This window comes from Pongo abelii, chromosome 8 (genome assembly GCF_028885655.2).
Source record: "Pongo abelii isolate AG06213 chromosome 8, NHGRI_mPonAbe1-v2.0_pri, whole genome shotgun sequence".
NCBI lineage: Eukaryota > Metazoa > Chordata > Mammalia > Primates > Hominidae > Pongo > Pongo abelii.
The window spans coordinates 24,880,750-24,894,157 of record NC_071993.2 but is presented as its reverse complement, the minus strand read 5'-3'; positions in this window follow the sequence as shown (position 1 = coordinate 24,894,157).

The following is a 13,408-nucleotide window of genomic DNA, read 5'->3' as shown; positions in this document are numbered from 1 at the left end:
CAAATTCAACTGCTATACAACCCTCTTTAAATAACAGAGAATAATAACAATTTGTATAGTGCAGGTGACACTGCCTGCTTTCTTCAAAAGCTTTCAACCAAAAGTGAAAATGAGATGGGAGACATGAGTCTACATATCCTTCCTTGGTAGCAGTCCGGGAAGCATCTCATCTGCCTGTCCTAAAGTTAATCTGGCTATTAGATATCCATTTCATTCAGCATGCAGTTGAAGAAACAATGACTCTCTTGCTGGGGAAAACACTAGTAGGGGCCTATTGGGTAACAATGTATCCATCTTTACTTCCTAAAGGATTTTCAAGGGTAATGTTGATTATATATAATTTTCTCTTTGGAAGTACTGACTGGGATTACAGGCATGAGCCACAGTGCCTGGCCAAAAGTGTTTACAACTCTTTATAGAAGGTTTTCTTCATGCATCATACAGAAAGAACACCCTTATCTTCTTGAGACAGCCGCACCCGTAGTGTTTTGCCTTTATGGAAACATGCTGAAAATATAGCCCCTCTCTCAGCCATACATCTCTTCACCACTATTCTGTCTTTTCAATGTCTTCTCTCTGGTCACCCCATCCCCCATGTCACACAGCCTTCAAGTGGAAATGGTCAGCTGGTCACTGAGACTCCCATCCCTTTTATTGTTGTTGTTGTTTTTTTTTTTGAGACGGAGTCTCGCTTTATTGCCCAGGCTGGAGTGCAGTGGCATGATCTCAGCTCACTGCAACCTCTACCTCCTAGGTTCCAGCGATTCTCCTGCCTCAGCCTCCCGAGTAGCTGGGATTATAGGTGCGTGCTACCACGTCCAGCTAATGTTTGTATTTTTAGTAGAGACAGGGTTTCACCATGTTGGTCAGGCTGGTCTCAAACTCCTCACCTCATGATCCGCCCACCTCGGCCTCCCAAAGTGCTGGGATTACAAGCGTGAGTCACTGCGCCCAGCCTAGCCTCCCATTCTTGCCTGAGGGCAGAGCCACGCCACTCTAGAACGGCCAGAAGATCTGGCAGCTCCATATGCCCAGAAGACCTGGTAGTTCCATATGCCCAATGGCCCCTATCTTTCCTTTCTCGACACAGAGGAAAGTCCACAGAATCTTCCAGGAACTACCACTGTTCTTTCTGTTTTTAGCTCTGGTGAATATAAGCCTCCAAACTATTACATAGGTGATGATGTGCTACAGTTTTTTCATGTTCAGTCATTTTCTTTCCTGAGGAGGTTTGGATTTCATGATAGCCTGTATACACACAGTACCTCTCACCTAATCAGTTGTGCGTTTGATTCAAGCAAGATTTGTTTTAAAAAGTTACACATTTATTTATTTATCATTAGTCTGTGAATAGTCACAGCATATTTTCCATGACCAATAACGACAAAGAGAAAATGCATGTGTTTCCAGCAAAGCAGAAAAGATTGATTAGATTTTTATCTTTTTCATCTCTAGAATTAAATATTATATTTAAATATTAAACATTATAAATATTAAATAAATATTATTATTTTAATTTAAAGTTAAGGCTAAACTAGGTGCGGTGTACTCGTACCTGTAATCCCAGCACATTGGGAAGCCGAGGTGGCACCCCAGAAGTTTTTTTGTTTGTTTGTTTTTGAGATAGGGTCTCACTCTGTCACCCAGGCTGGAGTGCAGGGGCACTATCTTGGCCTCACTGCAACCTCCACCTCCTGGACTTGGGCGATCCTCCCACCTCAGCCTCCCAAGTAGCTGGGACCACAGGCACATGCCACCATGTCCAGCTGAGCCCAGAAGTTTGAGATCAGCCTGGGCAACATGGTGAAATCCCATCTCTACAAAAAATAAAAGAATTAGCCAGGTGCAGTGGCATGTGCCTGTAGTCCCAGCTACTTGGGAGGCCGAGGTAGGAGGATCACTTGAGCCTAGGAGGTCGAAGCCACATTGAGCCACGATTGTGCCACTGCACTCCAGCCAGGGAAACAGAATGAGGCCCTGTCTAAAATTAAATTGAAATTAAAAAGACTAAAAAGTGAATACATAAAGTTAATATGTAATACATATTCCTTGCAAAATCCTGTAACATTACAAAAATATAACAAGCAGAAAATGATAGCCATTGCCATCTTTTGGTCCTATCCACCCTACCAAAAAAATCACTATTCATAGTGAATATTCTTCCCAATAATGTAACCTCTTTTATTTTGTTTTTACTTAATAATATATCATGGTTGTGCACGGTGGCTCATGCCTGTAATCCCAGTACTTTGGGAGGCTGAAGTGGGCAGATCACCTGAGATCGGGAGTTTGAGACCAGCCTGACCAACATGGAGAAACCCCATCTCTACTAAAAAAAAAAAAAAAAAAAAAAAAAAATTAACCAGGCATGGTGGTGCATGCCTGTAATCCCAGCTACTTGGAAGGCTGAGGCAGGAGAATCTCTTGAACCCTGGAATCGGAGGTTGTAGTGAGCCAAGATCACGCCATTGCACTCCAGCCTGGGCAACAAGAGCGAAACTCTGTCTCAAAAATATATATACATATATATTTTATAAACTTATATATTGTATATATATCATTACTGGGCAGGTGCACTGGCCTGGGACTACAGGCACATATGTATTATATGTAATTATACACCTGTGATCCCAGCATGTTGGGAGGCTGAGGCAAGTGGATCACTTGAGGTTAGGAGTTCGTAACCAGCCTGGCCTAGTGGTGAAACCCTGTCTCTACTAAAAATACAAAAACTTAGCTGGGCGTTGTGGCAGGTGCCTGTAATCTCAGCTACTCTGAAGGCCGAGGCAGGAGATTTGCTTGAACCTAGGAGGTGGAGGTTGCAGTGAGCTGAGATCATGTCACTGCACTCCAGCCTGGGTGACGGAGTGAGACTCTGTCTCCAAAATAATAATAATGATAATAATAATAATAAAGCATTACTATTAGGTTGGTGAAAAAGTAATTGCAGTCTTTGCCATTAGTTTTTTGTTTGTTTGTTTCTGAGATAGAGTCTTGCCCTGTCACTGAGGCTGGAGTACAGTGGCGTCATTTCTGCTCACTGCAACCTCTGCCTCCCAGGTTCAAGCAATTCTCCTGCCTCAGCCTCCAGAGTAGCTGGGTTTATAGGCACCTGCCACAACACCCAGCTAAGTTCTTGTGTTTTTAGTACAGACAGGGTTTCACCATGTTGGCCAGGCTGATCTCAGACTCCTGACCTCAAGTGGTCCACCCACCTCAGCCTCCCAAAGTGCTGAGATTACAGGCGTGAGCCACTGCGCCCAGACTTTTCCCATTACTTTTTTTTGAGATGGAGTCTTGCTTTGTCACCAGGCTGGAGTGCAGTGGCGCTATCTTGGCTCACCACAACCTCTGCCTCCTGGGTTCAAGCGATTCTCCTGCCTCAGCTTCCCAAGTAGCTGGGACTACAGGCATGTGCCACCATGCCCAGCTAATTTTTGTATTCTTAGTAGAGACAGGGTTTCACCATGTTGGCCAGGATGGCCTCAATCTCTTGACCTCGTGATCTGCCCACCTCGGCCTCCCAAAGTGCTGGGATTACAGGCATGAGCCACTGTGCCTGGCCTTCCCATTACATTTAATGCCAGAGAAGAAGGCTTTAATTGGGTACTGCGGAGGAGGAGAATGGTAGAAAGTCTCAAATCCATCTCCCTAATCTACTAAAATTGGAGTGCTTATATAGCAGGGAAGATGGGAAAACAAGAATTAGGAAGGGGTAAGGAATCTATCATGTTGGATGAGGGGTCTTCTAAGTCTGGATGCAGTGATCTGAAGAGTTTCAATTCCTTGCCTGAGGGTTGATTTCTTAAGAAAATAACTCAGATAAGACAAATGGGTTTCAAATTTCAAGACTGGGGGGTCAACTTTTAGTTTATTTTAAAAAACCTGTAAATATCAGTTTTGTGGGACAATTGGGACAGTTTCAGAAGCAGGGGTACTACCTCCTGTGGTTCAGTTGGGCCCAAGACAGCTGGAGTCTTTCTAATTTAGGGGGAGGATTACTCAACCTAACTGGCTCACATTGAAAGCCATGTTTTCCTATCAGCTTCATCACTAATAAAACCGACTTTTTTTTTTTAATGGAGAGATGTCCTAATTTCAAACAATAGTTCCATTTATGTAATGAACTTCCATCCAGAGTACATTTAATATATTATTTAAGGTTAATAGTAATATTTTAATTGGGATTTTAAAAATCATTTTCATGTGAAATTGTCTCCTGTTTTTTTTTTTTTTCTTATGTATTTGTCTTGAACTCCTGGCCTCAAGCAATACTCCCTTCTTAGCCTCCCAAAGTGCTGGGATTACAGGCATGAGCTGAGATTACAGGCATGAGCTACCACGTCTGGTTATTTCTATCATATATTTATCATTCATGCTTTAGATAAAGGATTTTAGATAATTTCTTTATTTATGCCCCAGAAACATTTAAATTGCATAAGAATTAAAGAGCTAGAAAAAAAATTCCCATATCCCAGGAAGCCTCTGGGTTTACGGTACATTCTTCTCTCTTTCTTTTCCTTCATTTCTTTTCTTTTCTTTTCTTTCCTCTTCTCTTGCTCTTCCTCTTTCTCTTTCTGACAGGGTCTTGCTCTATCACCATGGTTGGAGGGCATCTGTGCAATCACAGCTCACAGCAACCTGAAACTCCTGGGCTCTAGCAATCCTCCCACCTTGGTCTCCCAAACCGCTGGGATTACAGGCATGAGCCACTGTGCCCAAACTCTTCAATTTGTATACTATGGGGTGTCTAGTGTATGTCAGGATTTGTTCTAGGCACTAGGGATACAGCAATAAATAAAATAGACTTCTTTCCTGTTCTTCTGAGATTTATATTCTAGGCTGAGAAGACAGGCAATAAATAAAAAATAAAACAATAGGTGGCAATAAGTGCTTTTTGAAAAATTTAATAAAGTATGCATAAGGGGTGAAGGTGGAAAGAAAGGGTAATTGGGGTGGGGTGGAGTCGTGTAGGTGACTATGATGCTATTTTAAGTAGGATGGTTAGGGAAGACATGTTTGAGCAAAAGCCTGAATCAAATGAAGAGAGTGGATATCTGGCAGGGAGAAGCATAGTCTACCCTTGGGGAATAACAGGTGCAAACAGTAGGTGAATGACAGATGAGGTGGGGGAAAGCTTCGGTGCCTGATGAACTTTAAGCAGATTGGTATAGCCCGGAGGTGGATCAGTAGGATGAAGTAAACTACTGTAAAGATTTTGGCTTTTCATCTGAGTGAAATGGGAAGCCATCAGAGAGTTTTAAGCAAAGAAGAGACAAGACCTGATGTAGGCTCTAAAAGGGTTGCGCTGGCTCCTGTATTGAGAGTAGACACTAGTAAAGACAGAGCAGAAGACTAGCTGAAGGCTGTCAACTCATCCAGTTGATCGATGACTTCATGTGGACTTGGGTGACCGCTGTGGAGGTGATCAGATTCTAGATATAATATGATGGTGTTGCTGACAGAGTTTACTGATGTGGGGATGTAGGGTGGGAGAGAAAGAGGGGTCAAGGCTGTTTTGAAGTTCTTAGTCTGGAGCAGCAGTATGAACAGAATTGCCACTTAACGTGGAAAGGGCAGATTAGGGTGTCTTTAATTTGAGACCTCTTGAATTTCGAAGTGGAGCTAGTCATTTCCTATTATTCAGGGTTTGGGGCCTGAGCAACTTGAGCTGCCATTTACTAGTTTTGTTTTGAGACACAGTCTCACGCTGTCGCCCAGGCTGGAGTGCAATGGCACGATCTCAGCTCACTGCCACCTCCGCCTCCCAGGTTCAAGTGATTCTCCTGCCTCAGCCTCCCGAGAGTAGCTGGGATTACAGGCACCCACCACCATGCCAAGCTAATTTTTGTATTTTTAGTAGAGACGAGGTTTCACCATGTTGACCAGGCTGGTCTTGAATTCCTGACCTCAGGTGATCTGCCTGCCTGCCTTGGCCTCCCAAAGTGCTGGGATTACAGGCCTGAGCCACCATGCCCCGCCTATTTACTGGTTTCGTATTTCCCACCTGAAGAGCTTCTGTTTTCGTCAACAGTTCAGCATTTGCTGTTTTCAGACTGATTTTTGCCAGTCTGATGGATTTGAAATTGGTCTCATCATTTTAATTTGCATTATCCTGATTTCAGTGATACTGAGCATCTTTTATTATGTTTGGTGAAAACATGTATTTTCTCTTTCATAAATTGCCTGTTCATCTTTTCTATTTTAATTATTGGTTTATGGAGGCTCAGGCTATAAGTCCTTGGTGGGAGGCCGAGCGCAGTGGCTCACGCCTGTGATCCCAGCACTTTGGGAGGCCGAGGCGGGTGGATCAGGAGGTCAGGAGTTCAAGACCAGCCTGGCCAAGATGGTGAAACCCCGTCTCTACTAAAAATACAAAAAATAAGCCAGGCGTGGTGGCACGCGCCTGTAATCCCAGCTACTCCGGAGGCTGAGGCAGAGAATTGCTTAAACCTGGAGGGGCAGAGGTTGCAGTGAGCCGAGATCGTGCCACTGCACTCCAGCCTGGGCGACAGAGCGAGACTCCGTCGCAAATAAATAAATAAATAAATAAATAAATAAATAAATAAATCCTTGGTGGGTTATATCAGTTGCATATATCTTCTGATAGACTGTAGCTTGTTTTTTCATTTTGTTTCCAATTACTTGGTCACTCAAACCATTATTTAAGGCAGATTAAATAACATACAACCAGATTGAGCAACATAGCAAGACCCTGTCTGTACAAAAAAATTTTTAAAATATTAGCCAGGCATCGTAGTGCACATCTGTGGTCCCTGAGCTACTCGGGAGGCTTGGGTAGGAGGATCAATTGAGCCCAGGAGGTCAAGACTGCAGTGAGCCGTGATGGCACCACTGCATTCCAGCCTAGGCAACAGAGCAAGACCCTGTCTCAAAAACAACAACAACAAAATTTATCCTAAAAACGTATTTGTCGTTTATCTAAAATTCGAGTTGAGGGGCTGGACATGGTGGCTCATGCCTGTAATCCCAGCACTTTGGGAGGCTGAGGTGAGCAGATCATGAGGTCAGGAGTTCGAGACTAGCCTGACCAACATGGTGAAACTCCGTCTCTACTAAAAATACAAAAAAAATAAAAATAAAAATAAAAAATTAGCTGGGCATGGTGGCACGCACCTGTAATCCCAGGTACTCAGGAGGTTGAGGCAGGAGAATCGCTTGAACCTGGGAGGCGGAGGTTGCAGTAAGCCGAGATCGCGCCACTGCACTCCAGCCTGGGCAGTAGAGGGAGACTCCATCTCAAATAAATAAATAAATAAAAAAAATTCAAGTTGAACTGGGTATCCTATATTTTATCTGGGAACCCTACTGGAGATAGAACTGGAGCATCTGCCTTTGACCCAGAGATGAAACCACCTATGGAAGACAATGGAGCTATTGTAGCAGGCTTGAAGAGCATACTTTGGGATCGTTACCTGAAAAAGACATAACTTTCTTTGTAGCCACTTCTAAATACAAGTACTGTGGTATTTAAAAAACATTTTGGTGCAAGAGCTTAGCCTTTGTCCTAACCAATATGTTAAAACTTTCTTGCAATTCCAAGGATTAAAAGGATTGACCAGGTGCAGTGGCTCATGCCTGTAACCCTAGCACTTTGGGAAACCCAGGTAGGGAGATCACCTGAGCCCAGGAGTTCAATACCAGCCTGGCCAATATAGTGAGACACTGTCTCTACTAAAAAACTTTTTTGAATTAAAAAAAAATTTATCATGTTTCAGGGATTATGAAAACAGAATAGTGACTTGGGGGAAGTTACTAAACTTTGGTATAAGAAAAGAAATCCGGCTGGGCACGGTGGCTCGAGCCTGTAATCCCAGGACTTTGGGAGGCTGAGGCAGGTGGATGACTTGAGGTCAGGAGTTCGAGACCAGCCTGACCAATATGGCGAAACCCCGTCTCTACTAAAAATACCAAATTAGCCAGGCATGGTGGCGGGCACCTGTAGTCTCAGTTATTCGGGAGGCTGAGACGGGAGTATTGCTTGAACCTGGGAGGTGGAGGTTGCAGTGAGCCAAGATCACGCCACTGCACTCCAGCCTGGGCAACAGAGTGAGACTCTGTCTCAAAAAAGAAAATCAAAGTGGATTACCTAATGCAGGGGTTGGCCGACTGTGGCACATATACCAAATCCAGTCTTCTATCTGTTATGAAGTTTTATAGAAAACAGCCACATTCATTCATTTATACGTTGTCCATCCCTGCTTTAGTACTGTAACAGCAGAGTTGAGTAGTTGCAACAGAGGTCGCGTGGCACTGCAAAGCCTAAAATGTTATCTATCTGGCCCTTTACAGAAAAATTTGCTGATCCCTGACCCAAAGGAAAACCATTACTCACCTAAAAATTTTTCTCAGCATTAATTGATAAGAAAAATTTTGAAGAAAACAAATAATGTGACTTAAAGATTGAATCATGTGGTCATTCACATTTAAAAGCAGCTGAAAGGCTGGGTGCAGTGGCTCATGCCTGTAATCCCAGAACTTTGGGAGACTAAGGTGTGAAGCTTGCTTGAGGCTGGGAGTTCAAGAATAGCTTGGGCTAAAAATTAGCTACCACACCCAGGTAATTTTTAAATGTTTTTGTAGAGATAGGTCTAATTATGTTGACCAGGCTGGTCTTGAATTCCCGGGCTCAAAAAATCTTTATGCCTCGGCCTCCCAAAGTGTTGGATGACAGGTGTGAGCCACTGTGCCCAAAAGTTTTTTTTTTTAATGAGACACACACTAAAATCTGATTTGTTTATTGCCTGCAACATTTTTCTTTTTTTCTTTTTTTTTTTTTGGCTTCAAACACCAATTTGAATGAGGCTTTTTTATACTAAAAAGTTATCTGTTGTTTATCTGATGTTCAAATTGAACTGTGTGCTCATTGTTTTTATTTGCTAAACTTGGCAACCCTACCTCCAGTCACTGTGAATCGGGGAAGGGTCTAGGAAGGCACAGATCTAAGCCTTTTAAGGGAAGGCTTCCAGAGTGACACACAATCATTCCTGCCCACATTTCATTGCCTAGAATTTAGTCATGGCCACACCTAGACACACCTAGATAGAAAGTCTAGCTTGTTAACCAGGTGCCTAACTAAAATACTACTATTATAGGAGAAGGAGAGAACAGATTTGGGGGAACATTTAGCAGGCTACCATAGTATATCTTTGAAAAAATTTTTTTTTAGTTTCATTAGTTGTAAATTCTGTCAGAGACATCAATTTCTCTAAATCAGATTTCTGTTGTCTTCTATATTTTTCATCTCCTGTGTAATCACTTCAATCTTTGTCCTTTTCCTTTGTATTTGATGTGCTTTAAAAAAAGTCTGTCATCCATCCCACAATTTTCTGCTAGATATTTCTTATTTTTATTTTTTAAAAATAGAGATAAGGTCTCACTGTGTTGCCCAGGCTAGTCTTGAATTCCCAGGCTCAAGTGATTCTCCCAGCTTGGCCTCCCAAAGTGCTGGGATTACAGGCATGAGCTACTGTGCCTTGCCAGACATTTCTTATTTCTTATTATTTCTAATTCATGTATTATTTCTGCAATGGTATGATTTTTCCCTCTCAATACCTTGTCTTAGCCATTCTAACATCTTTTATATTTCATCCATTCTCTTGTGATTTCACTTTTGATATATTTTATTTTCTTCAGGGTATGAAACATTTGTCTCTATATTTCTTCTGCTTACTGGGGTTAATCTTCTTCCATAATGTATCTTTTCTTTTTAGAATATATTCCTTTATTTCATCTCTTCCCCAATATCACAATTTAAAATGTTTATGTCAGTCTTATTTCCTTTTCATTCATCTTTGATGAATATTTACTATCTAAAATTTCTATTTATATTGAAAGAAACAGGGTGGATGAATTATCTTTGAGGACCCCAGGCTTCTTGTTGGATTCAAGCAATGAGGAGCCACAGAAGAAAGCTGGAAGGAGGCATGAGAATGGGTTCATAAAACGTGGTATGAGATTGGGCCCCTTCATAGTTTTAGTGTTTGTTTTTTTCTTTTTTACGTTATAATTTTTAAAAATTAAAATATAATTGAAAAAATCTTTGAGGAGAAAGGTTATGTAAGCCTTCCATCTATCCTACTTAAGCCCAGATGTGAATTACCACATATTGTCCTGCGATCTTTTCCTATTTGAGGGAAGAAGCCTTGGTTAGTTGATTTTTGGATTAATAAGGAATGCAAGCAATTGTAGGGATAGAGGAATGGAATCTACAGTGCTAGACAATATTGAGACATACTCAGAGTTTCTTGAATCAAGGAATAGAGAAGTCTTTAGGTGTCTTTCCTGATTCTGCTCAATGACAATGAAAGGGAAGGCTGGAACTTTTTATTATTTTTTTTCATGAAAAGATTTGATTACTTTGGATTAGGCCTATGATATTAAAAATCAACTGCTAGCACAGTTTCCTAGTTAAAATGGTTGGAATTTAGCATTCTATTCCAAAATGATAAAAACATATTTCAATTCTCCAGTTGTAATATGGGTTTCTCCAGATTGCACGGTATTTTCACAATGTTCCAACTCATATTTAGTTGGGTGGGTGGAAACATTTTAAAAACTGGTCTCATATTTTTAAGGAAAGTTGGAATACTTATAAATGAAAGTCACGATTCTTAGAATAAAATGAAAACTTGCACATGGATTTTTTTATTCATATTTTTTCTTAAAACATATAAATAAACAATGTTGATGACTATGACTAGCATACCACTAAATTTTAATTATGGAAATTCTAATGCTGAATAATAATTTGGATCTAAAGAAAACTTTTGATATATGATCATGGATAAGCTTCGGGATGAAATTTTATAGTTTCCGCCAAAATGCAAGTGATATTAATTTTTAGGATGGTCTTATGGCTGAAAAACAGCTAAATCGCTGTCGGTAAAGTTTATTTATTTATTTATTTGAGATGGAGTCTCACTCTGTCAACCAGGCTGGGCCCTGCCTCCCAGGTTCAAGCAATTCTCCTGTCTCAGCCTCCCGAGTAAGCTGGGATTAAAGGCCCATGCTACCATGCCCAGCTAATTTTTGTAGTTTTAGTAGAGATGGGTTTTCACCATGTTGTCCAGGCTGGTCTCGAACGTCTGACCTCAAGTGATCCACCCACCCGAGCCTCCCAAAGTACTGGGATTACAGGTGTGAGCCACAGCGCCCGGCCAGAGAAGTTTCGATAAGGAGATAAAATGTGGCATTTCCGAAACTGGAGGCCCATACCGAGTGTTCTCTTTGTGGACACCTCTTATAATTTACACTCTTCGTTTTAGGCATATTCACATAGGCCTATACATATATCTTCCTGTGACCTGTACTGTTATTGGACCTGTACAGCCAGGAATTTCTTGAGGTATAAATATTTATCGTAATAGTGACATAACTATCTTTTATTTCTTGAATAATTCTGTAGTAATTTCTATGTGTAAAAGATGTGGTAGATATTATGGGTATGTGAAAGTAGTAAAAGCTCCAGGAATCTCCTCTAGAGAAGTTTATAATCCAGATTAAAAAAGGAGATAATATTTAGCTAAATAAGATTTATTATTTTTTTCCACAATATATCCATGTAACAAGATTGTTTATAATCAAGTAACAGCAACAAAGAAACAAACAAACAAACAAACCCAAAAATAAACACCAGTATTCCAGTCCAGAGGAGGAAAAGATGACAATAAACTGAGGGCAGATAAATTATTCAAGAATATTTATTGTGTGTGGCACTTTACTAGGCATTGTATATAAAGAATTAAATAATGTCATTGCCTTCTAGAAATTAATCATCAAAGATAGTAATCATATGGAGAGAAATAATAAGATACATATTTAGCAAATGCAGAACAATAAATTAGTAAATCATTTACATTATTTGTTTAAAAGAGATGAAGGAAGAATCCTAGAAACTGCTGATTATGGAGAATCATTCCCTTCTCTCAACTACGATAGTTAAATGCCTTGCAAGTGTGGTGGGATTTCTGTAGCTATTCGGTTCAACATGAAAATCTTTTGCTTTTTTTGTCCAGGCATGGTGGCTCACGCCTGTAATCCCAGCACTTTGGGAGGCTGGGGTGGGTGGATCACCTGAGGTCAGGAGTTCGAGACCAGCCTGGCCAACATGGTAAAATTCTGTCTCTACTAAAAAATACAAAAATGAGCTGGGTGTGGTGGTGCATGCCTGTAGTCCCAGCTACTGGGGAGGCTGAGGCACGAGAATCCCTTGAACCCAGGAGGCAGAGGTTGCAGTGAGTCAAGATCACACCACTGTACTCCAGCCTGGATGACAAAGTGAGACTCTGTCTCAAAAAAAAAAAAAAAAAAAAAGTCTTTTGCTTTTTCAAAGTAATATTAGCAGGTAATGTGTCTTTTTGGTAATGTGTGAATAAGAAATAAAATCCATAGCGTTTTCCTAAAACCAACAAAACAAAACCCCTTAGTCTTCTGAGGGCCATTGGTCTTAACATAGTTTTGCAAATGCTTCAGCCCAAATTGCAAATTTCATTTGTGGATTCACTAGCAAACACTTGTGCTTCTCAGAATTGCCAGCTTCTGTTAACATATTCAGAGTAGAAATCATTCATAGATTATCATAGAATGGCCTTCCACACCAGGGGCTGGGATACTTTGACTCTATTTCTGGCTTTGACATTTTTTCCCTTGATATTGGTTCACCAAAACAATATTATGTCATTAGCAAAGCCAACACTTACCTTTTTAGGATACAGTTCTCATCTTCAAAAATGTCTTGCCTAGATTTTAGTGTATAAAGCTTTCTTGTAGTTTTTATTAATATAGCTACAGTAATTTCAGAGGCTATTTCAAAGGATACTCCAAGAAGTCTGATTATAGGAAACTCACACATTTATTAGCTATACTCTAAGGAGGAAAATAGCCTTTCAAAGCAAACAAAGCTAGAATTACTGTTAGCTCTTGCTTATCCATGATATTTGAGGATAAAGAAAACTATCAAGATAGCAACCAGTTAGTTTCAATCTCCTTTCAGTTACAATGGCCCCAAGACCTATGGTTTCACCAGCTCTCTCACTGAAACTAACACGTAGCCGTGTGACTAAAGTTTGGCCCCCTTTCCTTTCCCTTGCCGTCCCTCTGGTGGAGGTGTTCACAAGTGAGATGTCCACGACGGCAGCTAAAGAGAATTCCAAGGGCTTGCACCCTCCACCAATTATGCCAATTAGCCTTTGGAATGGAGAAAAACCAGCTGCAGGCTTCCTCTTTCCAGATGCGTAGGGGGGCCACACTCACTTTTTGGTCTGGTCAGAAGGCATCCAAATGATGACCAAGCGCAGTGGCTCACGCCTGTAAACCCAGCACTTTGGGAGGCTGAGGCGTCATTTGTTCAACACCAGTCTGCGTAACGTGGTGAAACCCTGTCTCT